The sequence below is a fragment of the Peromyscus maniculatus genome, chromosome 14 (assembly GCF_049852395.1).
Source record: "Peromyscus maniculatus bairdii isolate BWxNUB_F1_BW_parent chromosome 14, HU_Pman_BW_mat_3.1, whole genome shotgun sequence".
NCBI classification, from domain to species: domain Eukaryota; kingdom Metazoa; phylum Chordata; class Mammalia; order Rodentia; family Cricetidae; genus Peromyscus; species Peromyscus maniculatus.
The window spans coordinates 66,716,877-66,744,816 of NC_134865.1; positions in this window are offsets into that span (position 1 = coordinate 66,716,877).

Below are 27,940 nucleotides of genomic sequence, written 5' to 3' on the forward strand. Positions count from 1 at the left end.
GCAGTGAGCTAAAGGTCCACAAAAAAAGGGGGGGGGGTTAGATACAAACCTATAGGGCAAATTTCTTGTTGAAAAAAAAAAAATCTTCAGACAACCTTTAGTTGTGATGGTATCTTTTCGGCACTGTAATCTCAGACAAACCACTTCCTAGTCTTGATGAGACTTGCTGGAGTGTAAGCCCTCATCAGTCTCAAGGCCGCCTTGTTTCTTACCAGCAATCCAAGGAGGAGGACAAGTTCTTTCTGTCGAGCACTTTTTTTTTTTTTTTTTTTTTTTTTTTTGGTTTTTCTAGACCGGGTTTCTCTGCGTAGCTTTGCGACTTTCCTGGAACTCACTTGATAGCCCAGGCTGGCCTGGCCTCGAACTCACAGAGATCCTCCTGCCTCTGCCTCCCGAGTGCTAGGATTAAAGGCGTGCGCCGCCGCCGCCGCCGCCGCCGCCACCACCACCACCCGGCTAGGCTACTGTTTTTGATAACCACTGTGTTAAATAAAATCTTATGTTATTTCTTTTTATTTAAAATATGCTGATTTAGTTGTTTGTTATGAAATTAATTTTCCATGGTATCATAAACACACACACACACAGAGAGAGAGAGAGAGAGAGAGAGAGAGAGAGAGAGAGAGAGAGAGAGAGAGAGAGAGAGAGAGAGAGAGAGAACAAATATATTCATGTGCGTGGATAATGTCCGGAACAAGGATGGGAAAAGCCAATAGCTCATTATTAACTGGAGACCACCCTTAGGGCTGATCCAGTCTGAGGTCATTGTGGGATTAGCTTGAGCCTCTGTTGTTGCAAGTGCTTGGCTTTCCAGCCCCCTCCAGCTCTGGCTTCCCCTCCTTCCTCCACAGACATGTTATTTCACAATACGTTTCAATAAACAAGCTGCTTGAAAATGTCCACCCCAGGTCCTTTAGCTGGGGGATAAAACCTAATCCCCTCTTGAGTTTGTCCTAACAGCTCTGTGTATGTTTATTGATTTGCTTATTTTATATGTTTGTTATACAAACAGATGAGAGACCTTGTCTCCTTGAAAGGCAACCATTGATTTCCATCAGTTACTGCCTAAACATACTGCCAGAGAAAATCCTAGTTTGAGTCAAAACAGACCAACTCGTAACACTGGATTGTAGTAGTATTATCACCCATTTTAGACTTCCCAAAGACAAAATAAATAAATGAATAAACGAATAAACAAACAATTAATAAATCTTCTGCTTTCATTATAAAGGTTTAAAGATTAATAGACTTATTTTTTAAAGGATGTTTGTGGAAAAGCTCAAATAAACTAGGAAAATGCATAGAAATTTTTTTAAAATATAAAAAGTATTTTTAATATCTAAAACAATTCAGCATATGAACGCCTCCTCTCGGTACATACTAATAACAGTTCATCTGGTTGGAAATTTCAGTGTGTGTGTGTGTGTGTGTGTGTGTGTGTGTGTGTGTGTGTATTCTAATTGCATTTGTATTTATAGCTAGACTTGCAAGGTTAGTTTGGTCTGTTAAAATTCTGTATTGTGCATCAGACGATGTGACCTGCATGTGACCACACGCCTCCTGAGAGAAGAAGCTTGCCTACACTCCTCTTTCATCTTTCCTCGTTTGTTCCCTGGAAGCAGGTGTCACGTCTGTCACTTCTTGGCCCAGTGGACTGTGCTAATTAACTTATAAATTGTGTCCATGTGGCCTTGCTTCTCTCCTGCGAGGCAGTGATATTTGTTTTCTATGCTGTTTTGAACAGGGTTAGAAAGGGCCACCAGTTCTGCATAAACACCGACATAATTGTTTGAACACTGCATAGCTTGTCCTGTGTATCTTTGAATTCCCTGCTGTGGTTTTCTGTAACTGAGGGCCCGTGTGTACTCACTGAGTGATCTGAATAGGCAAGGGAGATCTCTTTCTGCACATCATATAGGACAGTTTAGGAGGCAAAGAGGTCAGCTGCATGACCATGAGAAACATGATGACTAAGGAATGGGAGAACAGAACTTAACTCTGTGATTTTTGTCCCTCTGCCATCAAACTCTGCCCACCCTTGGACCTATCCTCCAACATTTCACTGGAATTTGGGTAACATGAATCACTGACAAAATTTCAAGGTGAGCATTTAATACGTGCAAATCATTAATATAGTTCCTTTTAAAAGGAACAGATGCGAAGCACGGCCAGGAGAAAATAGGATTCAAATCAATTAATTGTCTTTTCTGATCTTCTCATGCCAAGTTTCATTTATAAACTTCAAACAAGTTATTCATCCCCCTGATTACAATCCTTTGGGAGTTTATATGGACGGGCCCTGCTTCTGGTAAGTTGTTCTCGAGGGGAAATCAAGGCAACACTTACTTAAGTCCTAATATGTATGATAGACTTACTTTGAAATGTAAGAAACTTGGCTGATTTCCCCAAATTTCTCTCAGACCCATACTTGGTCAGATATGGGACTATTCAAATTCCAGTGAAAGACAAATACTGAATCTTTCACAAAGTGACTTTTTAATCATAACTTAAAACAGTTCCCCAAAATTGATACACACTGGAAAAACTAAGTTTAAGTAGAACAATTAGAGCTTTCCTGTAGTAGGAAAAAAAAAGATGATGATGATCTTAATGTGTCATTTGTACTACCTAAAGCATGGCAATGAATATCAGAGAAATAATCAGTGAAAACACAAGAATTCTAAAAGCCTGCATAACTTTACTTGGATTTAACTAGAATTTACTTGAGAAACATCTGTGTCTGCTTCTCTGATAATTTTCAGTGTTTGTTGAATGAATCTCTTTAAAAAGGATTGGCATAGGTAAATGAAATTATTGATGAAGCATGATTTTGAAAACTGTCTAACCCAAAGAGGCCAGATTTTCACCAGTTGAATGTGAAGTTCTCTATCAAATGAAGCCCCCTAGGTTGAAGATAATGATTTGCAACAATGATCAATATAGCCCTGTCAGTTTTTCAAATTCTTACTTAGATGAAGACAAACAAAAGCACACAAAAAAACATGCAGTCCCTTTTGTGTTGGACATCTACTCTTTGGCATGTGTCCAGCTTTGGAGTATGGTTGATATACCCAGTGACCCTCCACTGGTGAAAACTTACTTTCATAAACATTTTTATTTATTTTTTATTTATAATATACTTAACCAACTAGTGCAAGCAAAGTAACTGTACAGAAATTTCACTAGAGTAAAATCTGAGTTTGGCCAGAAATCATGTCTACAGACAATTAATTCCCCCTTAACTTTCTTTTCAAAACTGAATAATAACAACAATTGTAAATTCATTTATTTATTTTGAGAAATAATATAACACAACATTTGAATTAAGGACTAGGTGTATGAGATTATACAAGTAATTGCTCTTCCATCAATGCCATAGAATGTTTTCAAATTAGATAATTTAACCTTCTAAAAATGCACACATTCTGCAAACTCCTCATTTTAGACATTTAAATGATAATATTTTTAATCCTATTTCTCTACTGTAAATACTGGCCATCATTATAAGTAAATGACCTCGAGATCGTTATGAATTAATGGTAGATGAAGCTATCGTGTTTGATTGCCAATCATAACCAAAGGGCTTTAAATTAACCTTATTGCAGAAATATGTAAAGCTTAGTGCTCTAAATGCTTTAGTATCTTGATGACTTTGAAAGCATGATATTGAATCCACTTAATGTATTTGACTTCATATTATATCCCACTTATCATACTTATGATGAAAAAAGTTACTGTGGCTTCCTAGGAGATTTAGAAGCACTTCAAAATGTACTGTTTAGAAACTGAAGCAAAATCTCAAAAATCTTAAACTCACTTCCATTATGAAAATATCAATATAAACTGGGAAGGGGACTATAATCATTAAATATTTGAATAAAATGCAACTACCCTTTTGAACGGTAAAGTCATTGACTTGAAATGTTCTTAAGTAGAAGACATTTGCAACAACCATTAGTTGGCATTTAAGAGTGATGGCTTACCAGATTGTCAAAGGAAGCTACCAGGGATAGGACAACAAAATAAATGAATTTATCATGTGATTTGAAAATATGTTTCTTAAAGAAAGTGAATAGAAAAAAAGGAGATAAAATTGGGTGGGAGTAGGGTGGAGGGTAATCCAAGCTTAGATGGTTGACTAACAAGTTTTCTGTGATGAATGAATGACTGGGATTTGAAGGTAGTTGAGAGATACTCACTTTTTTTTCTTTTATGTGTTTATTACGTATGTATGTATGTATGTATGTATGTACATATGTATGTATGTATGTATTTTATATCCCAGCCACAGTTTTCTCTCCTTCCTCTCCTCTCAGTTCCTCCCTCCCACACCCCTTCCTCTGCAACCCCTAGTCCACTCCCCCTTTTCTGTTCAGGATAGGCAGGTCTCCCATGGATATAAACAAGATGTGGCATATGAAGTTGCAGTGAAAGTAAGCACCTCCCCATATATTAAGGCTCAGCAAGGCAACTCAGTATGAGGAATAGGGTCCCAAAGTCTGCAAAAGACTCAGAGACATCCCCTGCTCCCACTGTTAGGAGTCCCACAAGAAGATCAAGTAACACAACTGTCACATATATGCCGAGGGCCTAGGTCAGTCCCCTGCAGGCTCTCTAGCTGTTGGTTCAGTCTCTGTGAGCCCCTATGAGCCCAGGTTAGTTGATTCTGTACATTTCATTGTGGTGTCCTTTGTGAGCCCCTATGAGCCCAGGTTAGTTGATTCTGTACATTTCATTGTGGTGTCCTTGACCTTTCTGACTCCTACAGTACTTTCTCCCCCTCTTCCACAGGATTCCCTGAACTCTGCCTAATGTTTGGCTGTGGGTCTGCATCTGTCTCCATCAGTTGCTGGATAAAGCCTCTCTGAGGACAACTGGACTAGCCACCAATCTATGAGTACAGTAGAATAGCATTAGGTAGCATTACATTGACATTTTTTTTTCTCCAGTTATATTTGGTTCTATCCTAGGTCTCTGGTTCCTCCAGCCTGTGGGTCCTGGTGCTCCAGGCAGTGTCAGGGGTGGGCTTACTCTCCTGGCATGGGTTTTAGGTTAGACCAGTCATTGCTTAGCAAATCGATCAATCTCTAGGCCACCCTTGCTGAGCACATCCCATAGGCAAGACAGACTGTAGGTCAAAGGTTATGTGGCTGGGTTAGTGTTCTGATCCCTCCACTTGAATTTTCATTTGGTCACAGGAGATGGCCAGTTCATATAACATATCTGCTATAGCTAGGAGTCTTAGCTTGGCTTTTCCTTGTAGATTACTGGGAGATTCCCCATGCCAAATTTCTACCTGACCCCTAAATATCCTCCCTTTCTAGTAGTCTCTTTCAGTACCCTCCCTCTCCATCCCCCCCCCTAACCTGATCACTCATGTTTTCATCCCTACCTGCTCACAGTCCACTCACAAAATCTCTTCTATTTCCCCTTCCTAGAGAGATCCAGTCATACGCCTTTGAACCCTCCTTGTTATCTAGTCTCTCTGGGTCTGTGGATTGTAGCTTAGAAAATGTTTACACAAAGCAGTATAACTCAGCTGTTAAAAACAATGACATCATGAAATTTGCAGACTAATGGATGGAACAAGAAAAGAAAAATCATCCTGAGTGAGGTAACCCAGACTCAGAAAGATACACATGGTATGTATTCACTCATACATAGCTATCAGCTGTAACAGAAAGGATAATTATGCTACAATTCAGAGAGCGATACTCTTGGTTTATTATTTCTCTCTCTCACTTTAAATATCTACTTCTGATTTCTTTTCTTTGCTGTGACAGTAATGGCAATGAAAAACTGCTGCCATAATCCTCATGATTGTTTGAAGGTGGCACATGTGGAAAAAGGGAATGGAATGAAACTCCAGGGAACGGGTCTTGGCCCAATCCCTATCTTGAAAGAAGACTCAATGCACCATATATTGACCCCTACTGGTTGGTCCTGGAATCCTGCTTGGGGCAACAAGGGCAGGAGAAGGGAGAAAGGAAAGACATGTATAGAGAAAAGCTGCAGTCAGGTTGGCTGTTAGAACTCTGATAGAATGGTTCTAACTACACAGCAACCTAGAACCTATCTATAACACAAGGCAGGAGGGGCTGGCTAGTCTCAGAAAGAGGTTCCTGTAGGCCAGCTGTCCCAGGCTGTGAACATGTAGGAAGAGGAGTCTCAGTTGCTGGTTTTTGCACATGCAAGTCAATTATTTGTAAACACTCATACTTTCCCATGCTGTCAACATTCACATTTGCCCAGAAGAAATCTTTGCTATCCCTCTGAGCCTCACCCCAGTGAGATGGGAGGCACTTGGCCAAGTTTCCGTGTGTCTAGGGAGTTGTTAGTCCTTGGTATGGCCATGTCCATGTCAAAAAATGCACATGTACTAGTGACTTCATCCTCTCTTTACACATTTATCCATGGCTTTTTCACTCCCCATAATAGCACAGTCCATTTTTTACAGCTAACAGTATCAATTTAAAAAGAAAAAAAAAATCTCAATTCATCGTTCATTCCACAGTCAGATGTCATCCCATCCAGCAACAGGAGACAACTTTTACTATAGTGAAAACTCTAATTAGTCTTAATAATAAAAACCCAGAGCCAGATATTGGGGTAAATGCTGAAAGATCAAAGAGACAAAGGAGCAAGCCACAGCCACCTCTCACTCACCAACTCCTTAGCCTAAAAAGGATCAAGCTCCTGTCTTTGCCCAGCCGACTTTATCACTTCCTCTGCCCAGCCATATCGCTTCCTGTTTCCTCCTCCCAAGTGCTGGGATTAAAGGTATACGCCCCCACTGCCTGGCTTCTATGGTTAACTAGTGGCTAACTCTGGCCTCTGATCTCTAGGCAAGCTTTATTTATTAGAGTACAAACAAATTATTACCACACTTTACACTGCTAATTTGTGGAGAAAACAGAAGGGGAGAATTAAGGAGCCCTCAGACCTTGGAAGGAGAAATCGAGATGGTGTGAAAATGGCCAGTGAAGCTAATTGAGATCCCTTGGCTTCTTCCAGGTGACAGTGTTCCTTGTACCTGGAGAGGTTGTTCAGAAAAACCCAGAAAATCGAATATGAACAATCACCACATGAATATCTAAAGTTGCATGGACCACATGAACAATTACACAGTGGCCTATTTTGGAGGACATTCCGCTTGGGCTGGATTCGGCAACTTGCTAAGAATATTGGGATGATAATCATCAAATCAGCAGTCGGGCAGCAGTGGCACATGCCTTTAATCCCAGCAATTAGGGGGCAGAGCCAGGCAGATGTCTGTGAGTTTGAGACCAGCCTGGTCTACAGAGTGAGGTCCAGGACAGGCACCAAAAACTACACAGAGAAACCCTGTCTCAAAAAACCAAAAAACAGACCCAAAATCAAACAAACAACAACAACAAAAATCCCCATCAAATCAGCACATAAAATATGTGTGTGTGCAGGAGGTGTGCGGCTTTGTGCCCAATGAGCAGCATGCCATTGGGCAGTTCAAGGTGTCCAAGGACAAGCACATGCTCAAGTTCATCAAGAGGAGGGTGGGCACGCATGCCCATGCACACCAAAAGGAAGTGGATTGAGCAATGTGCTGGTGGCCATGAGGAAGGCCAGGGCCAAGGAGGACTGATGCCCCCACTCCACCCCCTCCCCAATAAACGTTTATGTTGAAAAAAAAATGTGTGTGTGTTCTGTTATAGGCTTGAGAATAACTAGATACTTGCTTTGGATGAACTGATGTTGCTTGGGGCTTCTCAAGTGTATGGAAGGTATCTCATCCAGACATTAGAAAAGCTGTGATGGCCTCCTAAGTGAAAGCCACATTTTAAAAAATGAAATATTTTTATAAAGATAGAGGAATGTTTTGCACAACTTGAAGTCTCTCAATTTCCAAATCAGTTTTCCCAGATTACAAAGCAAGGGAGACCTATATGCTGGAACGCTCACATGTGGCTGTCATAACCTCAGCTTCTGAATGGAGACAAGTACCTCGAGGGCTGTGGCACGTATGAGATGTTTTAGACTACTCCACAGGAACCCCTGCATTTAAGGGCAGGCATCATATCATTTCTGTGAAGCCCTGAATTGCCACTTAAATCCTCATAAAAAAAAAAATCAAACACAAGCTCAATTGTATCTGGTTCATATTATTTTCTATTGCTTCCCGCGGTACACAAAATGTCCATACTGCCTCATGAAATCATTTGCAATGTAGGCTCATCCTCTTAATCCTGTGCAGTCTTTTTGTTGTTGCTGTTCTTCCCACTGAACTGTCATTCTCCACTAAACACTGGCTCTCATATCCTTTAAAGTAGAAAGTTAAATCGGAAAACACGGGAAGCAAGTGCTTGTTTTGTTTCAGCTTTTCTATACCTTTAACATCTCTCGAAAGGAATGATCCACGTGGCACTCCATTTCCTGTATTAAAAGGATCTTCTGTAATTGAAAGCTCAATTCAATCCACATCCAGTAGAACAGAGTTAGTGTGTGTCTTAGACAGTTCTCATGTCTTTCCTTCAAAATCACTTAAATTACTTCCGTACTTTAACTTCAGAGTTTGTAGTAAGGAGAATTCTGAAGCTATTCTCCTCAACCTAATGTGGTTCTGGAAATCCACATGTGGCAATTACCTTTGGAACCAAAGAAGTTAGACCGATGAGTAATATCTGCTCCTATGTTTGGAATAGCACCATGTGTGTGGTGTGTAGAGCTTTCATGTGGTTCTATGCATGCAAGTACTGAAATACATTGCTTTTCTTTGTTTATACAATTGATGTAGAAACACTCCAGCACAAACACAGAGAATCCATGTATGTTGTGATGGTTTGGAATTGGAGGGTCTCTGATTTGTGACCATGATGGATATGCCTATTGTTGCGGTTCACTTTTGTGATCCTATGATGATTTACCGTGGACTAATACAGTGATCTGACTTCAACAGCTGTGAGTTTGTGAGAGCATAATGGGAACCAAGTGGCACTTTGTGATATATTCAGTCTCTAATTCTTACATCCAAGTCTACTTGATAATGCTTGAGTCCTTCATATTTTCTCTTCCGAATTTTACTCTCTTTAGTGGGTTCGTGTCTGAGAGACAGGAAAAGCTGAAACCCGAAACCCTTCCCTGTGCACCCTGTTCTTTCTTTTCTTTAACGAGGAGAGGAAGCCGGAAACTTCAGTAACACCATGTTTCAATTATTTTTATTTCTGACCACATGGGTAGAGACGGGTTACCACTGTTAGACAGGATATCATTGTATCTCCTTGGTAGGCGCCTGGTGCTCTTCAAAGAGAAAGACTTCCATTCTCTGGCTGTTCAGCAAACCTTAGCCCCGCACATGCAGGCAACACCACAGAGGGATTCCTACCAGCTGACAACTTTTGAATAATAAGCTTCATGTTGAAGAACAAAATATACACACCACACCCCATGAATTTGCAAACGAGTTCCTCCTCCTCATATGATGAAAGCAGTCGATCTACTCATCCACAGTTTAAAATACCTGTGGTCAAAAGTAACCTAGAATTTGGAAATTGTAGACTTTATGCATTATATGATGTCTCAAAGAGAACTTTCCAGATCACAGTAAAATATATTAATAATTCCCTAGCAAGATATCTATTCCTATTAAGAGGTGTGGACAAAGATTTAAAAACATACTCATATCAATTACAGTAGTTGACAGAGTAAGTTCAAGCTAGATCAGATTTTGCTCAACTCAAGCTGTTTATGCTTTCTGTGTTAGGATTCTTAAATTTGAAGAAAGGAATTACATTCTGTACCTTGTATGCTTTCACTAAATAAATGTGGAAATGAATGATTAATTGGACAAGTGCATCAATCATGATTTTTCTTTTATAGGGTAGAAAACCAGGAAGATGACATGCGTTATGACTGCTAACATGGGGAGAATTAGTCTTTTGCTGGTATGAGTTCCCTAATTGGTTATCCAATAAAAGGTGATCTGCCCTAGAGGCATATAAATATAAGCCACACTAACCAGACATAGCAGGTTTTATCTATATATTGATGTGTTTATATATGTAAAAATAAAAGAATAGATGATCAGTTTGATGAGGAGTGATGTGGTAAGGAAGGGGCTGAAGGAAGACAGGTGAAGGGATGAGGTTATACAATTGTATTTCAATTAAAATATCTAATTAAGAAAAACAGATGTCTGTATACATGAGCTGACTCTTGGGGGGACCTTATGCCAAATATTGCAGTTCAATTTCTTATTCGGTTGCTGTATACAGCATTTGGGCCCATGGTATTGTCTTCTCCCCGAGTTTTATATTAGAGCTTATATTTTTTCCATTAAATGATCACTTTCTCTTGCTAGTAAAAAACCAGTAAATTACATTTGTACCAAGGATAGCTAGACATGTATGAAAACAAATGTGCACCAGTTTAGACTAATTTTCTGCAGAAGCAAGTGCCTTTGATTTGAAGAGTTTTCCAATATTTAATTTTTAGAAATGTCTTTTATTTACAAAGTCTGAATGTTTACTGTTTCCTTTGCAAATGGAGTAAAGAGCATCCTGTACAATCAAGTTGTTATCCTCTAGAAATGTATTTTATTGCATATTTAATATAATTTTTGAGAAAGAATCAAACAAGATAACAGCATGACCAAACACTTTGCAATATGTCATCTTCACCTTGAAGAACTTGGACATGCTATAAAACTACCTTTCAAATGCTCACCTGCAAAGACTGGTACCTCCCCACCCATGGGTGACATTTTCCAGGGTCAGTCTACCTCTTGCTGGACAGCACCTCTCCATCAGCATAATAATTCATAAAACACCCTACCATTCTCAAAAATCTTTGGACAAATACCATATGAACAATTTCATTAATATAATTTGTCACAATTTTGGTTTAAAATCTCACACTTTCTAGGCCAGGCATAGAACCCACTCTCTTAACTGAAGCACTTGGAAAGGAAAAGCAGGTGAATCTCTGTTAATTCACTGCCAGCCTAGTTGACATATCAAGTTCCATGCCAGCTAAGGCTACCTAGGGATAATACTCTGACTCAAAACAACAAACCAAACAAAATAAAAACCACCTCACACTTTGTAAAAAAAAAAAAAAGAATCATGCCTTATCTCAACCTTAGTCTTTGGATGCATATTAAATAATCCTGATTTGTGTGACTATATTATATTGAACCTTCCAAACATTAATTACCCATGTGGAATGCATTAGCAAGTGGTTTTAATACATTTGTTAAAAAGTATCCACCTCTCATAGGAAAATAAAACTTCTTCACTTCAAAACACCTTAAAATGTGCTTTTACCATTTAGTGGGGTTCTGCAGTAAAGCATTAAAGTTCTTCCACAAAAAAATTAAAAATAATAAAATAAATCAAGCCATAGGAACTCCAATGTGTATAAGTTCCATGGAAGAGAAGTGAACACTCTCCAGTGTTTACACTGCCAAGCCACATGAAAAGGCATCTTCTTTCTCACCAGCCAGCATGCTTCAGCATTCCACTGTCTGCCAAGATTAACAGAGATGCAAAAGGCATGTGCTTAACCCTGAGCCTATTTATTAAGGAGGAGGGTGGAGAAAGACAAGTTCTGGGAAAATACTGAGAAGAGAAAAGAATGAAATATGTGTTGTTTCTTATTTTTTGTTTTTCCTACTGGGAATGAAGCAAAGATCAGCCAAACTGATCAAGAATGCTGCCATCGTTACTTGTAGACTTTACTAATATGGCTACTAGTGGAGTACATAAATAATATGTTCATTGTGGACTATAGAAATCAGTTGCATGGGTATCTCTTTTTTTTTTTTTCAACATAGAAAAAAATTAATTTAGCTGCCAAATACCACTAGATGGTTTAATCACAATAGCCGTATTTCATCATTAAAACTGGAAATGAACCAACCCATTGGCTACATTTCTCATCTCCAGGAAACACATCAATTCATTACTAAACAGACAAATCACCTTATATGGAGTAGGAAATAAGATTAACTATATGTAATTTACCCTGACAGTCAGCAGAACGAAGCTTTTTTTTTTTTTCAGAAGAAGGGATTTTTCCTCAAGAATATGGAAGCTTCTAGACCTCTGCCACTCATATTTGACTTTAGTAAGAGTTGGAGGCAAGTGCTGACTAAAATTATGGCCTGTAGTAGCTCAAGAGCTGCCCTATCATAACTATGCATAGCTCTTGATACATTGTTATGAATATCAGAGCTAACAATGCACCAAAGGTAATCATCAAAAATGAAAAGCAGCCCTCCCCCAAGGAGGAGCATAGTGTGCCTTTTCTGTGATTGAATGTGTCAAAAACAAAGTACAAACTTTTGTGGGTTTTCAAGAGTCTCATGCCTTTAGACATGGATAGTACACGTAATTGGTGATATGCTGACTTCTTGTTAGTAACTCAAAACTAGGAAAGATGGTTTGCTACAAATGAATTCAGAAGAGCTAAGAATACCTCTCAGTGACACAGGGCTTGGTTGGCACACACAAGGTCATGGGGTCAACCTTCAGCTCTGGAAGACAAATTCATGATTATAAGAAAGCGTGAATGCCTAAACACGGAAATTCTAGACATATATTGATCCTGGGTTTGGTTCTTTGGGTCCTACTATTTAAAAAAAAAAAAAAAAGAAACCGAGTTGATGGAAAAATAACTACTTACAGATTAAGCTATCTCCCCATTCTATTAAAAAGAGATTGATACTTTCTCTACTTTCCACTTGATTCCAGACTGGGTAGGGGATCCAAGTACCAACTACTTAAATATGTCAAGCAATCAGATCATCAGGGAAATGGAAGTAGGACTCACAGCCAGGAAAAATGCAAAGGTAGCTACTGGCTGTAAATACAGGCCAGAAAAACTAGAGTTGGCTGATTTTCTCCTCAGACACAGCAGGGAAATTATCTAAGAGGGAAGTCAAAAAGATGCAAATGTGATTGGGTGCTGAATGAAAAAGACTTCCAGAGAGTTGGAGCAGGAGTTGGGGACTGGGGTCTTAATGAACCCCTGGGGATTCTGCATGGCAGATGAAAAAAAAAAAAAAGAGGTAATACTGCTACTCAGGTATTTACCTGGTCTGTAAATTCCACAAACTCAGAGGAATGTGTCTTTTTGTATATTCCCAGTTCTCTACAGACCAAACACAGCTCTACTGGTAGGCAGATTGTTGTGGAAAGTCTCCATTTTTTCCCGTTGCTTTTTGAGGATTTTGAGGACCAGTAATATCCTGTTCTTGTTTTCTGAAAGAGGAACAGGCACGGAATGCATGTCTTAAGAACAGTCATGCTGAGAATCAGTCACTTAGAATGAAAGAAACATTGAACCAGAAGGTAGCTTAGGGACTTTTTTTTTTTTTTTTTTTTTTTTTTTTGAGACAGGATTTCTCTATGTAACAGTCCTAACTGCTCTGGAACTCACTTTGTAGACCAGACTGGCCTTGAACTCACAGAGCTCCATCTGCCTCTGCCTCTCAAGTTAGGGACTCTTTTTTCTTTTTTTTGAATTTTACAATACCATTCAGTTCTACATAACAGCCACAGATTCCCTTGTTCTCCGCCTTCCTGCCCCCGTCCCGTTCCTCCCAAGTTAGGGACTCTTAACCAAAACATTCTAATCAAAGATGATAAGGCATGCCACCTCCCTTCTGTGAAGCTCTGGTCAAGCTGAAGGGAGCAAGTGAACAGGAATAGCATTACTGTAGTGTAGTCCATGGGTACCATCTAGGATCTTGCAATGCACAGGACAGCCCCTCATAGCACAGACTTACAACTAGGCTTCCAGGATGATACAAGTTGAAAAGACGTGTGATTATTTGTATTTTGTAAGTGAGTCTAGGGAATCTCACTGGAGTTATGTCAGGGTTGATACGAAGCATAGTATTGATACTTGGTCACTTGGCCACTCTTTTAGCAACAGCCCTGGTAATTAGAACTTCTATATTTGCTGATGACAGTTAAGGCTAGTTCAAATTTTTATTCAAATTTCTCACTATTTTTAAGAGCAGCAAATTCAGTTTTTTACTTAAACATCTCTAAATATTGAGCCTTGTGTCTTACTTAAAAGAGCTGTTAAGGTAGACTAAAAGGATTGGATTATATACTGCACCCTGTCTGGATTCTTGTGAACATCCAAGTGAAGGTGAATTTGAATAGGATTTCTGAATTATTTACAGGTTACAGGTAAAAAATACATTCACATGCCACAGAGTGAACTTTTCTCAAACATAACAAATATTAACTGAGAGGAATAAATACCACTATCTCAACATGATAAGAATATGGAATGCTGACTCAAGGAATTTCTATTACTCCCTCCTTATCTCTTCTCATTTGGTACTCTGTGCCAAGAAGAGAAATTCACAACCAGTTCCCATCGTCAGAACTTGCATGGCTGTTCTTCCTTGACCTGTGTGTACCCCAAACGGCATGAATCATCATTTCTTGAAATGTCGTGTCTTAACAAAATTGCACTGTTAGAAGTTTCAGAAGTCCCTGACATAAATTCCTTGATTTGGGTAATAATCATTTTATCTAAAACTGATATCCATTGATATATCCACTGACGGCGTATAGAGCAAATATGCATATATTTACCTATTTCCTGTCCTCCCATGGTCCAAATCCCTACCAAACAACTCGAGTTGAATTAAGAACAATGAGTGATTCTTTTCTCATAGTTTGAGGTAGCTCCTGAATATCCTCAAGGCCTATAGCTTTGAACAGTATAAGTGAACTACATTTTATTTTCTTAGTTCAGCTTTTAATTAACTTATCATTCACTTAAAACACATCTAAAGTAAAACTAGTAATGTCTTCAGTTAAGTCATCTGTCCTCAATATTTATGATCATTTTTCTGTAGAATAAAATGTTTTCTGTTTGGTAAAACATTCAACATGGTTTCCAATTTTTTGAGATCCTTTTTTTTTTCTTTATTGATCAGCTATGTATAATTTTAATGAATTTGTTTATGTCAAACTTCATGTTTCATGCATATATATAGTATTTACATATGGGATTGCTATTGTGTATTTCAACCCAAACAGCTGAAGCATAATAAAAATCTACAACAGAGAAATATATAATGATGATTATCTATTTAAACTATGAACACAGATCTTAAAAAGTGTCTATATTGATGTGTTATCCATAAAAAGTATTAAAACACTTCTCTTAAATGAATGTTATTATGTGTTGAATTTTTTTAATTAACAAATTTATATAAAAATTATAAGTCTAAGTAGCTATTGTGTTAGAATTTACCAGAAGCCTTGCAAAAACTATAGAACACATGATTATTATAAAACACATGATTATTCTGACTGTAAGCTGTATAACATATTTGATACATGTAAGTTAGGTATATAACTATTTACAAAGTTAGAGGTATTTGCTTAATTGCCTATCTCAGCTCTAATTTATTACCTTAGGAAAATTGTTCCTTCCCACTTTATCTGAAATTTACCTCCATTTCTTCCATCCCACCTTTGTTTAAGGTCATTACTACCCTGATTAACATTCTTTTTAGTGTCTTAGACCTGGTTACCTGATGGGCCATTGCAAACTATTTGTGGCTCACATATAGTTGCATTCAGGTATTGTTTTTACAGGAATGAACCTCAACTACCCATTCAATGGTGTGCTTTTAGATGATAAAACTGATATTTGTTATTATACAAATCTTTAAAGAAGACCAAAATATTCAGCAAATATTTAGAGCACAACTAAATAACCTGTGACATGTGCTTACTGAATTGAAAAAGTTATTTCTGAGCTTCTACTCTCTATTAATCAAGCATTGCTTGTTTATTGTATTTAAAACATTCAGCATTAAAAGCTGTATGATTATCTTTATGATTCTAAAAAATATACAAATGTCACCTTGGGAATGTCATTCTTAGTCATTTTCTAACCCTTCACTGTATCATTACAACATGCAGTGAATCAATAAACTCCTTGACTGGGGAGGTTATTCTTCATGGTAAGTGTTAGATCTACCTTAGAGGTGTTGTTTAGTCACATAAAATACATGGTTCCACTTGAAAGTCTGTATCAAGTGGTGAAAATGTGCATAATTAGGATATTCATCTTTTTAAGTGCTGGGGGTTTAAGATAGCTAAGGAAATTTATGAAATACATTTTACATGGGTTAGCCACTATTCACAAAGCATTCTGAACAATTTTCTCACTGATATGTGTGTAAGTAATTACCATGAGTTCCACATTTAGATTACAAAGTCCCTGGGCATTATATGAGGTCTCTGACACCACTGACCAACCCATCAGCATCTTGCTCAGTATCAGAAATATTTTATCTTTCATTTGATAGAACAAATACTCTTTGAGCTTCATATGCCAACCTTTATTCTAGGTGCAGAGAACACAAAATAATTTAGACAAAAATATGTTCTCTTGTTCAGATTCACAATAAATGGAGTAGATAGAAAAGTAATTGGCTCAAGCTAATGAGAAGGCAAAAGGTTAGATTGAAAGTCTTATTTGAAACAGGTTAGGCTACTGTAACAAGGTATCACAAATTAGGTAACTAAAATAAGAAAAATGTATTCTTCTCAGATCTGGATGAGAAGTGAAATAGGTCATCGTCACGGGGCTTTCTTCTTGGATTGTGCTGTCTTGTGTGGCCAAGATATAAAAGAATAAACTTTTACATTCCTTTTCTTGTGAATATAGTATCATTTATGAAGACTTTACCTCAAGGACCTAAAATCCCACTTCTAAGGGACTCACTCCTAAGTAGCCAACATATTAAATACTTGGTTTCGGCATGAATTTTAGAATGACAGAAATATTAAACATTAAACCTATGAAGGATACAAGGTAAAGAAGTACAAGTAATCTAAATGAATACCAGTGGAGAATTGAGCAACAGCACCAGCTTATATTGGCAGTAGCATTGGTAGTGATGTCTGAGAGATGGATTAGAATACACTTGAGGACAAAATAGAGATGAAAGGAAGCAGGAGATTTTCAAACAACTAACACAAAGAAATGTATGGTGAATTAAATCGTTAAGTGCCAGTGGCCATGTCAGAGAAGCAGCAGATAGCAGTTGACTTCAGGGTGTCAATCCACTAGGAGGAGAATCCCTGATGGGTGAAACTCAGATAGGTAAGGCTCTGAGACCACATACTCCAGAATGTCTTTTTCTTTTTTTTTTTTCTTCTTTTGGTTTTTTCGAGACAGGGTTTCTCTGCGTAGCTTTGTGCCTTTACTGGAACTCCCTTTGGAGACCAGGCTGGCCTCGAACTCACAGAGATCCACCTGCCTCTGCCTCCTGAGTGCTGGGATTAAAGGCGTGCGCCACCACCACCTAGCCAGAATGTCTTTTTCTTCTGCTGTGCCTTTAAATGTTTGCTGCTGCTCTCTTTCTCTGGTATCTGGCATGGAGTGAATGGGGAGATCCCCACTGCCTTTAATATGGTGTGTTTATCTCATGGAAACACCCTGTTTGATTGGGTATTTTTACCTGTGGATTATTATGAAGATGTGTAGATGAATTTCTAAACAGTCTTATTAAATAAGAAACAGAGCTAAATAGAAAGGTAATGGCCAAAGAGATCAGAGAACTAGTGGAGAGTCATGCCTACCTTATTTTACCACCTTGCCACCTTTGCTTGCCCAGAGAAAGTTTCTTCCTGTCCGACTTGTGTTTTATTGCCTTTCTGTTCTGCCTTCTTATTGGCTCTAAGCCCAGTCACATTACTTCCTCATCACTGCCTGTCTATACAGATCTCCAGGTCTCTATGGTTGTTACTGGGATTAAAGACTGATGTCACCATGCTTGGCTGTGTCCTTGACCACACAGAGACTCTGCCTGCCATGTGATTGGATTAAGGGTGTGTGCTACTACCTCTGACTCTGTTTATGACCTCGCTATGTGACCTCTGATCTCCAGGCAAAATTTATTTATTAAAATACAAATAAAATCACATTTCATCACAATTAAAATATCACCACAAAAATGATTTCCTCCTAATTTGTACTAATTGATAATAATAATGTTAAATAGAATTTTGATGATTAAAAATATAAATAAGGAAGTGTCAAACAATTAGAACACATGCGTTTCTATTGAGGAGCCATCTAGACTGTGGGTTAGGTTAATGATTAAGAAAAACAATTGAGTCCCAGTAGTCCAACTAGTTTAAATTTTTCTAATCTTAATGTTGGGAGTTTTGGAGTGCATTAAAGCTGAAACAAAGCTTTGAAAATAACTTAAAGTTAGACTAAGATGTTTTTGTAAAATAGCTTTGAGGTGAAAAACCAAAAAGACAATCTAAAGTTTTAGAAAGACACATAGTTGAATGAGGAACTCACTAAAGTCAGGGAACAGGAACCAAACAGCCCAGTTATCATTAGCTGACATGCCTTTCTTCCTAATATTTGTTGATAATCAAAGGTGATGATTAATTCCTTATACACATTTGCCCTCAATCTCCTATTTTAAAAAACTATTGATGAGTGGATATGTACCCTAAAGATTTAAGGTAGATCTGACTGATTCTTTTTCGTATATAAAACTTTAGATCAGTGATTCCTTTAAAACTCCTTATAAGATTACCTTTCACAATAACTAATAAAGTAATTGGCCTTTTCTTTGTAACTGCAAAATACAGCCTGCCAGTAAAAGACATGACTAAGAAGAATGTCTTACTTGCCTACAGGGTTAATCTATAACAAGTTGCTTGGGTATGAATGTACGTAGGTTCTTGGGATAATTTGTTTTTTACTTGTAATGTGTAAAATGTTTAATCATGTAAAGCAGAAGAAAAACATATTTTTACCTGTATTCATTACAATCATTCATTTGAAAAATAGAATGTAATCACATTGTAATTCCTATATTGCCTGAAAAACTTTGTTGGGGTATGTAAGCTGTAGGGAAAAAAAAGCAAACAGTAGAAAGAATACAGAAGAATAGACAATAAAGAAGGAAACCATTAAGAGAGAGTGAGTGTCCTTTTCCCCTACCCCCTCAGATAAAAAAGCCTAGTATGTGCCAACTCCATTGGCTTCCCTTTGAGCCCTGCTCTGATGAGAGCTGGCCCCAAAGGGAGCAGTAATTAAGCATTAGTAGGGAAAAAGAGAACAAATGGAGTATTTTAGGGGCTTTGGAGATGAGTGTTTGAGGAAGGAGCGTTTGGTAGAAGGACTAGATAGCAGATTATAAACCAATGTTAAGGAAGAGCATGACTCATCACAAAATCACAATTCCTTTTGTCCAGACCAGCAGAACTTGCAAATTTCCAAGAAGCAAAGATTACTAAATGTGTATTTTTTCATTCATATTTTTCATGTTTTTGTTGAGAATTTCATGCATGCATATACTGTGTGTTTCCTGTTCCCATCCCTTCAGTTTCTCACTTCTCCCCACTTCTACTACTGTTCCCTCCCAACTGCACATGCTCTACTGATGGCTGCTGAGGGAAGGAGAGGAAGGCCACTTTAGAGATGTGGCTGCGGAAAAGCTATCCATGCTCAAGTAGATGGGCCTAGACTCAGGGACACACAGGAAGCACAGAGAGGCTCAGTCTGCTTTTTTTTAAAGAAAGCTTACGATTTTTACTATTTTTTTTAATACTGAGCTATAACTTATATCGATGCATCCACTCATTTGCCATTTTATTTACCACAATTGACATTTGCGTCTATCTTTTCAGTATATTTATAGTTGAAAGACCATTTTGGAATTTACAAGCTGTCTAGGTCCTAATGATTAGACATTATTTTTCATAATTGCTGTTTATGACCATAATATCTCCAAGACATATAAAACTGAAGGAATATTATAGACACATATAAAAACACTAGTGACCAGTCTGTTTCTACTTATTAGAATAAATATATGCATTGTTTACTTTAATTATTCACCTGTGGAAGTTGAGTGGCTTCTCTTGAAATTCAGGTAAAACATTTAGACTCATAGCTATTGAACATATGAGTGATAAACTCTCAAAGCTTATGTATCATATTCATCTTTCCAAACTATAAAATTTCTGATTTATTTAAGATAGTATTTTATTTAATCCTTGGCCTGGCATGTGATAATGGATTCCTCTACCTCTGCTATTTAATCTTTTTGAAGGATTTTACTCAGCAATGAGAGATCTGCTTTTAAAGTACAATTCAACTGAGTAAGTTATCAATCATGATTCAGTTAGGATAAGAAATTGTACCATAACCACAACAGAAAAAGTTGTATATAAAATATTATTAAATATAACAATAGAGCAATTATAAGTTATATGAAAAATATCTTAACAATATTTAGGTGGTAGGACGTCTACCCATACAAGGAACAACATGAATGGCAGACATGGCAGGAAAGAGTGTCTTCTACATGGGGATTCAAATTTTGGAGGGGGGGTGTTTCAGTTTTTGGAATAGTGGGAAATTTTAGCAAGTTTCTAGAAAAGTAAAAAGCAGCCTTTGAAGATCCCAGCAGCCAGAGGACCAAGGTTATGAATGAAGACGACTGTGGGCCAGCGGCATGTTGTTGAGTTCTGGTGCTGTCTACTTGATGGCAGAGAAATGGTCAACAGACTTAGGTACAGACTCAAGCTAGATGAAATACTCATGATCTAAAGAGAAAAGTTGGTTTGATATAAAAACAAAGCAATTAAAACTCTATGAGTTTACATGTAATCTAAAGTTGTCTATAGTCATGGTTCTTCTTGAAGTGTTTTTATGATGATACTAAAGCACATTCACAAACATAGTGATGACAACAGGCCTCCTGGTGTTCATCAAAGAGAAAAAATGGATGAATGAGTGAGAATAGCTAGGGCCATGCAGCAGTCCACGCTGATAACTAGAAATGGCTATACATATCTCATCGTGATTCTCTAGCCATGTTCTCTGGAGCCATCACCAGACGCATTTAATTGTTGTTTACAAACACAAAGCTTTTGAATAAACAATAGCCTGGTCACCCTCAATACTATTATTGAAAGATATAATCAATAAGACTCTTCTCAAATGACAAAGGAGATGCAAATATCTGGGAAGGGACTCTCACTACCAACAGCCAGTACATGAGAAGTGGACAATCAATACTATCAATATTAGTATTCTTCATATGAAATAATATATAGTTAAGAATCACTTTGCTTCCATAAAGTATTCCAAGATTCTTAGTGCTTATTGAAACAATGCCTTTGTTGTGTAGTTGTGAAAGTATTGGAGGCAGACACACCCTGTGTTACCATTGCATTACTCTGACGAAAATCACTGAGAGAACAAGTACAGTAAATGTGGATGGATTTATTTTGGCTCAAGCTTTCAGAGTTCAGTCCAAGATTGTTTAATCACATGTGTTTTGGCAGAGCATGATGGTTGCAAAAGCTTTGGTGAAAATAAGAAGCAGAAAGAGACAAAGATAGGAAGGGATCAGGGAAAAGCATTCACCAAAGACCCTTCTTCCTTCAGTTAGGTCTCACCTCCAACTTCCCAAATCTCTCACCATGACTCTAGCATCTGAGAAACAAGTGCACAGCACGTGTGGGTTTTGAGGAGATAATTCACGAATTTCTCAACTATAATACACACACACACACACACACACACACACACACACACACACACATTGTTCAAGTTCTTTTATAAGAACGTCCTCCAGAGTCCACTCAAGAATATGTGCAGACAGCTCAAACGTAAAATCTCCTGTATAAAACAGAACTCAAACTGTTAACAAGCAGAATAATATAGTCTACCCTTTCTTGAAAGCATGTTAAAATATCTCCTTAAAGCCACCAAATGAGCAAAAAGTTAATCCTTTCTCCCCTTCCTTAAATTGTTATGATTGCATGATCAGGAAGCATATCTGAATTTAGCACTTTTAGCCTTTGCTTGTTTACTGCACAGTAATGCTATTTATATTTGTGAAAAATCATGCCACAGTATTTGGCTTCTTCATACACTGGATAGATACACTATACTCAGAATCATCAGAGCCTATGAACCCAGAGATGGGCCATGCAGGCCAAGGCATCACCATGGCCCTGGGTGACAATCCAACCACCCACCTCAGCTGCTATTCAACACATTCACCTCTTCAGATATGCCTCTCTCCACAGAACATTCTGTCTCTCTCTTTCTCTTCCATACCACATCATACATTTGCCCACCATAGTAGTGCCTGACTGCCTAGTGCCACAAGGGGATGCTTGGCTTTGAGTATGGGTAAATAGCTGAGAAACAAGAAAAATACATTAAAATAGTCTTTATGAATATGGTAGAGACCCTTAAAGAGAAAATGAATAAATTCCTTAAAAAAATCTACAAAAACACAAACAGTGGAAGTAAATGAGTAAAACAGTTCAGAACCTGAACATGGAAAAAGAATAAATAAAGAAAATTCCTGCCAAGAAGAAAATAAGGCCTGCCCAGCACGATCATGGACTGAACTGGACAAGGGGACCCAAATGCATGCCCTTGATGATGTGATTTTTATTTTTATACTGAAGTGTAGGCATCTGGGTTTAGGAAAATTGTAATTCTAGGTGCTGATTTCTCACCTTGTCTTTTGTTCCTTGTTTTCTGTTATCTTCTTTGGTTCTTAGAAGAGTGTTGTGGCTTTGTGTTGCCTGGTATAAATTTTTCTAGGATCCTGATAGGAGTGGCCATTGTATGTTCCAAGCAAAATATGTTTCTAGGTAGGAGCTGATACTTAGGAATGGGGATAGGCTGGTATTTGTGTCAAGTGATGGGGGAAGTGTTGCTGAGGGGTTCCACAGCAGAGAAGAAAGCAGGGTGTTCCTACTTAGTCTCCTGGGAGTGGAGAAAGAGAATAAGGAGAGGCCTCAGCAGGTGGTCTGCTGAAGACACAGGGTGAGACTAGGGAATTGTATTTGGAAGAGCTGGGAGGTGGAGATCTGCAGTTAGCCTATCTGCTTCTCTGGCTGTAATGGGTTTCCATGTAATGCCTGTGTTAGGTTGCCTGGATAACGTAATGGGTGGGGGTGAGTTTGGTGGGGAAGATGTGAGATGAGGGCAGAGAGGAAGGGCAGACTGTAGCATGTGATCTATTATGGAGCTGGGGATGAGTCTGGAGATTAGAATTGAAGGAGTGGAGAGAGAGGTAAAGATCTGCAATTAGCCTACTTGCTTCCCTGGTCTGAGTCTTATTATTCTTTTTTTAATGGAAGCATTTAAATCTTGTAATTGTTTTGTTTTGTGTTTATACAGATGAAATAGACATTTCTCCATTTTCCATCTTTGATTTTAGAAATACATATTTAAATATATATAATTTTTAAAAGATAATTCTATAATCAGAGAAGGCCTCTTGTGACTAATACCATTTTCGAGAAAGTTTCAAACCATCACACTTGGGATCTAATGTAATAATTAAAAAGAGAAATCCATTTCAACTATCCAAATTTATAATTTCAAAAAAATTATGACCTGAGATTTGGCTTTGTCAGATGTGACCAACCTTGAAAATTTGGACACTACATTGTCCTCTACAAAGCCCATATTTGAAAACTGATCAATCAAGCTATAAACATAAGAGGAAAATAACAGAAAATATTTACAGTGTTTTAAATAGGTTTATAGTTTTGTGTTTACCTTTATTTCTAGCTCTTGTGGAGTATATGTGGTGGGCTATGGTTGAGACATACTTGATAGGCACTATGTTCTAAATGATAAACACAGAGCTATCTTTATGTAATTCTATAGGAACTTTATGTAATGAAATAACTGGGAACTTCAAAGTACAATGTTTAAAGACAACTTTTCCCCCTAGGCTTTGTGATATCACAGGACAATATTTAGTCTTGGTTGTCAAGTTAACTCGATTAAGAGATGTTAGAATTGATGAAACACATATCTGTATGTCTGGAGTGATTTTTCAGAGAGACTGATATGTACAAGAGTGACTAGGTGAAGGTCAGCTTTGTACATGAGGTGTGCCAAAGCTCTGAAAGTCCTGGAGCAAGGCCGTGTGTATGTGCACATGCCAAGAATTCCTCGTATTGTGTACTTATCACTGTTGTATCATATGCTGACATCAGACTCCAACTATCTCAGCCTTTCAACATAGACACAATAGCAATGAATCTGTAGGGATCTGAAAGCACCAGACTGAGACTTCCAAGGCATCCACAGTAAAGGAGGAATATTAAGAGCTACAAAAGAAAAAGACCAAGCAACATATAAACACTAACACCCAATTCTCATTGGAGACTCTAAAGCAAGAATGTTTTGCATAAATGTTCTACAGACTATAAGAAAAACAGATGCCTACTCAGACTACTATACCCAGCAAAACTTTCAATTACAATATACTGAGAAAATAAGATATTCCCTGGTAAAATCAACTTTATGCATTATGTAGCTACAACTACAGCTTCACAGAAGTGGCTAAAATAAAAATTCCAACATAAAGTGATTAACCAACCCAAAAAATCTCAAGGAATAATCCCAGACCAGCAAACCAAAGGAGGGATCACATACATACATACATACATACGCACGCATACGCGTGCGCATGCACACGTACACACACACACACACACACACACACACACACACACACACACCACTATCACACACACAAAAAAAAAACACAGGAATCATTATACACAGTTCATTGTTATCTATCAACATCTATGGTCTTAATTCCCCAATGAAAAGACACATACTGACAGAATGGATATGAAAACAAGATCCATCCATTTTTTTTTTTTTTATATCCAAGAAACACATCTTAACATTAAGGAAAGGCAGCACCTCAGGTTGAAAAGATGGAAAAATATATTCAACACAAACAGATCTGAAAGTAAACTGATGTAGCCATCATGGTATTTGACAAAGCAGTCTTCAAACTAAAATTGGTCAGAAGAAATAGGAAAAGGACACTCCATAATCATCAGAGGAAACATCCACCAATGGGATATTGCAAGTTTTAGCATCTACAAACCAGAACAGGGGCACCTTAGTCCATAAACAAACACTACTATAGCTGAAATCACATATTGACCCTCATACCCTAATATCGGGAGATTCTTAATACACCACTCTTGCCAATAGACAAGTCTTCCAGACAAAAATTAAACAGAGAAATGCTGGAGCTAATTGATGTTCTAAGCCATAGGCATCTAACAGATATTTACACAAAATTTCACCCAAACATAAAAGAATATACCTTCTTCTCAGTGCTCCAAGGAGCTTTCACCCAAACTGAGCCTATACACAGACACAGAGCAAGTCTCAGCAGATACAAGAAAACTAAGAAGCACCCCGGATCCTATGTTACCACCAGGGATTAAAGCTGGATATCAACAACAACAGAAACAAGAGAAAGCTTAAAAACTCATGGAAACTGAATAACTCTCTTCTGAATAAAAAAAAATGGTCAAGACAGGAAATAGGGAGGAAATGAAAACTTTGTAGCCTAGGATGGAATGTAAATGAATAAACAACATACCCAGTCTTACAGGACACAATGAAGGCATTTCTAAGGGGCAAGTTCATTGTTCTAATTACCTACATAAATAGACAGATGTCAAATCAGTAACATAGGAGCACTCCTAAAAACTCTGGAACAAAAAAGAATTCACACTCTAAAAAAGTAAATGGCAGCCGGGCGGTGGTGGCACACGCCTTTAATCCCAGCACTCGGGAGGCAGAGGCAGGCGAAACTCTGTGAGTTCGAGGCCAGCCTGGACTACCAAGTGAGTTCCAGGAAAGGCGCAAAGCTACACAGAGAAACCCTGTCTCGAAAAACCAAAAAAAAAAAAAAAAAAAAAAAAAAAAAAAAAAAAAAAGTAAATGGCAAAAATTACTCAAACTCAGTGTGGAAATCAATATAATAGAAACAAGAAAAATAATACAAAGAATCAATGAAACAAGGATTTTGTTCTTTGAGAAAATCAATAAGATTGACAAACTCTTATCCAAATTAACTAAGAGGTTGAGGCAGATGATACAAATTAACATAATTAGATATGAAAGTGGGACATAATAGCAGATACTGAGGAAGTTCAGAAAATCATAATGACATAGTTTAAAAACCTGTACTCTATAAAATTGTAAAACCTAATGGATAATTTTTTAAATAACTTTCACATACCAAAGTTAAATCAAGATCAGAGAATTTAAACAGACCTATAACTCCTAGTGAATTAGAAACCATTCCACTAAAACCAGGAACAAGGCAAAGATTTACCTTGTCTCACCATATCTACTCAATATTGTACTTGATATATTATGTAGAGCAATAAAACAACTAGAGAATACAAATTGGAACTGAAGAAGTCATAGTATCTTTATTTGCATATCATAAGATAGTATACACATGTGACCCTAAAAATTCCACTGGGACACTCATGAAGCTATAAACATTTTCATCAAAGTAACTGGATATAAAATTAACTTACAAACAAACCAGTAGCTCCTCTGTATGAAAATCAAAAATGAAAGAAGTTAAAAAAGATATCAGAAGATGGAAAAAATCTCTCGTGCTCATATATCAGTAGTATTAATGAAGTAAAAAATGGTCATCCTACAAAAAGTCATCTATAGATTCAATGCAATTTCCATCAAGATTCCAAAACACTTCTTCACAGATATTGAAAGGACAATCATCAGTTTCACATGAAAGTGCAAAACACAAAACAAAATTGTGAATTGATAAAGCAGTCCTGAATAATAAAATAACTGCTGGATGTATTTCCATTCTCATCCCTGGCCTCAAATTGTACTATACAGCTGTAGCAGTAAAAAGAGTGTGGTACTGGCACAAGGATAGAAACATTGATCAATGGAATTAAATTGAAGACCTAGACATAAGTCCACAAACCTATGGACACAAGACTGATAGAGAAGTGAGAAATACACACTGGAAAAAAGACAGCATCTTCAACAAATGGTAATGGTCAAATTAAATGGCTTCTTGTAAAGAATGCAAATATATCCTAATGTATCACTGAATAAAACTCAACTCCGATAGATCAAAGACCTTAACATAAAACAAGATACACTAAATTTAGTAGAAGAGAAAGCAGGGAGAAGCTTTGAACTTAATGGCACAGGAATAGACTTTCTGAACAGAAAACCATTACCAAGGCTCTAAGGTCCACAATTAACAAATTTGACCTCATGAAACAGAAGATTTTGCACAGCAAAGGACACATTCAGTTAGACAAAGCAGCAGCCTACAGGGTGGGAAAAGATTTTACCATTTACATGTCCAATAGAGGACTAATATACAAGATATTTAAAGAACTTAAAGAACTGGATATCAAGAAAACAAATAACTCAATTAAAATGGGGTACACATCTAAACAGAACTCTCGAAAGTGCAAACTCAAATGGCTGGGCCGTACTTAATGACATGATGAACATCCAAAATCGTCAGAGAAATGCAACCAAGAACTACACTGTAATTTCATCTTACACCCATCAGGATGGCTCATGCTAGTAAAGATGTAGATGGAGTAAAGGGAATCAATCAATCAATCTCAAGACACAGTTACACCACTCTTGTGTGGTGGTATTGTGTTCCCCAAAATATTGTGCACCCTAATAAACTTATCTGGGGTCAGAGACAAAGCAGCCATAATATTAAACATAGAGGATAGGCAGTGGTAGCACATGCCTTTAATCCTAGCATTCCAGAGGCAGAAATCCATGTGTTTAAGGAGAGAGGCAAGCATGGTGACTCACGACTTTAATCCCAGAAAGCCAGCCTTTAATCCCAGGGAGTGATGGTAGAAAGCAGAAAGGTATATAAGGCGTGAGGACCAGAAACTAGCAGCATTTGGCTGGTTAAGCTTTCAGGCTTTCGAGCAGCAGTTCAGCTGAGATTAATTTGGATAAGGACTCAGAGGCTTCCAGTCTGAGGAAACAGGATCATCTGAGGAATTGGTGAGATTAGGTGGGTGTGGCTTGTTCTGTTTCTCTGAACTTCCAGTGTTCACCC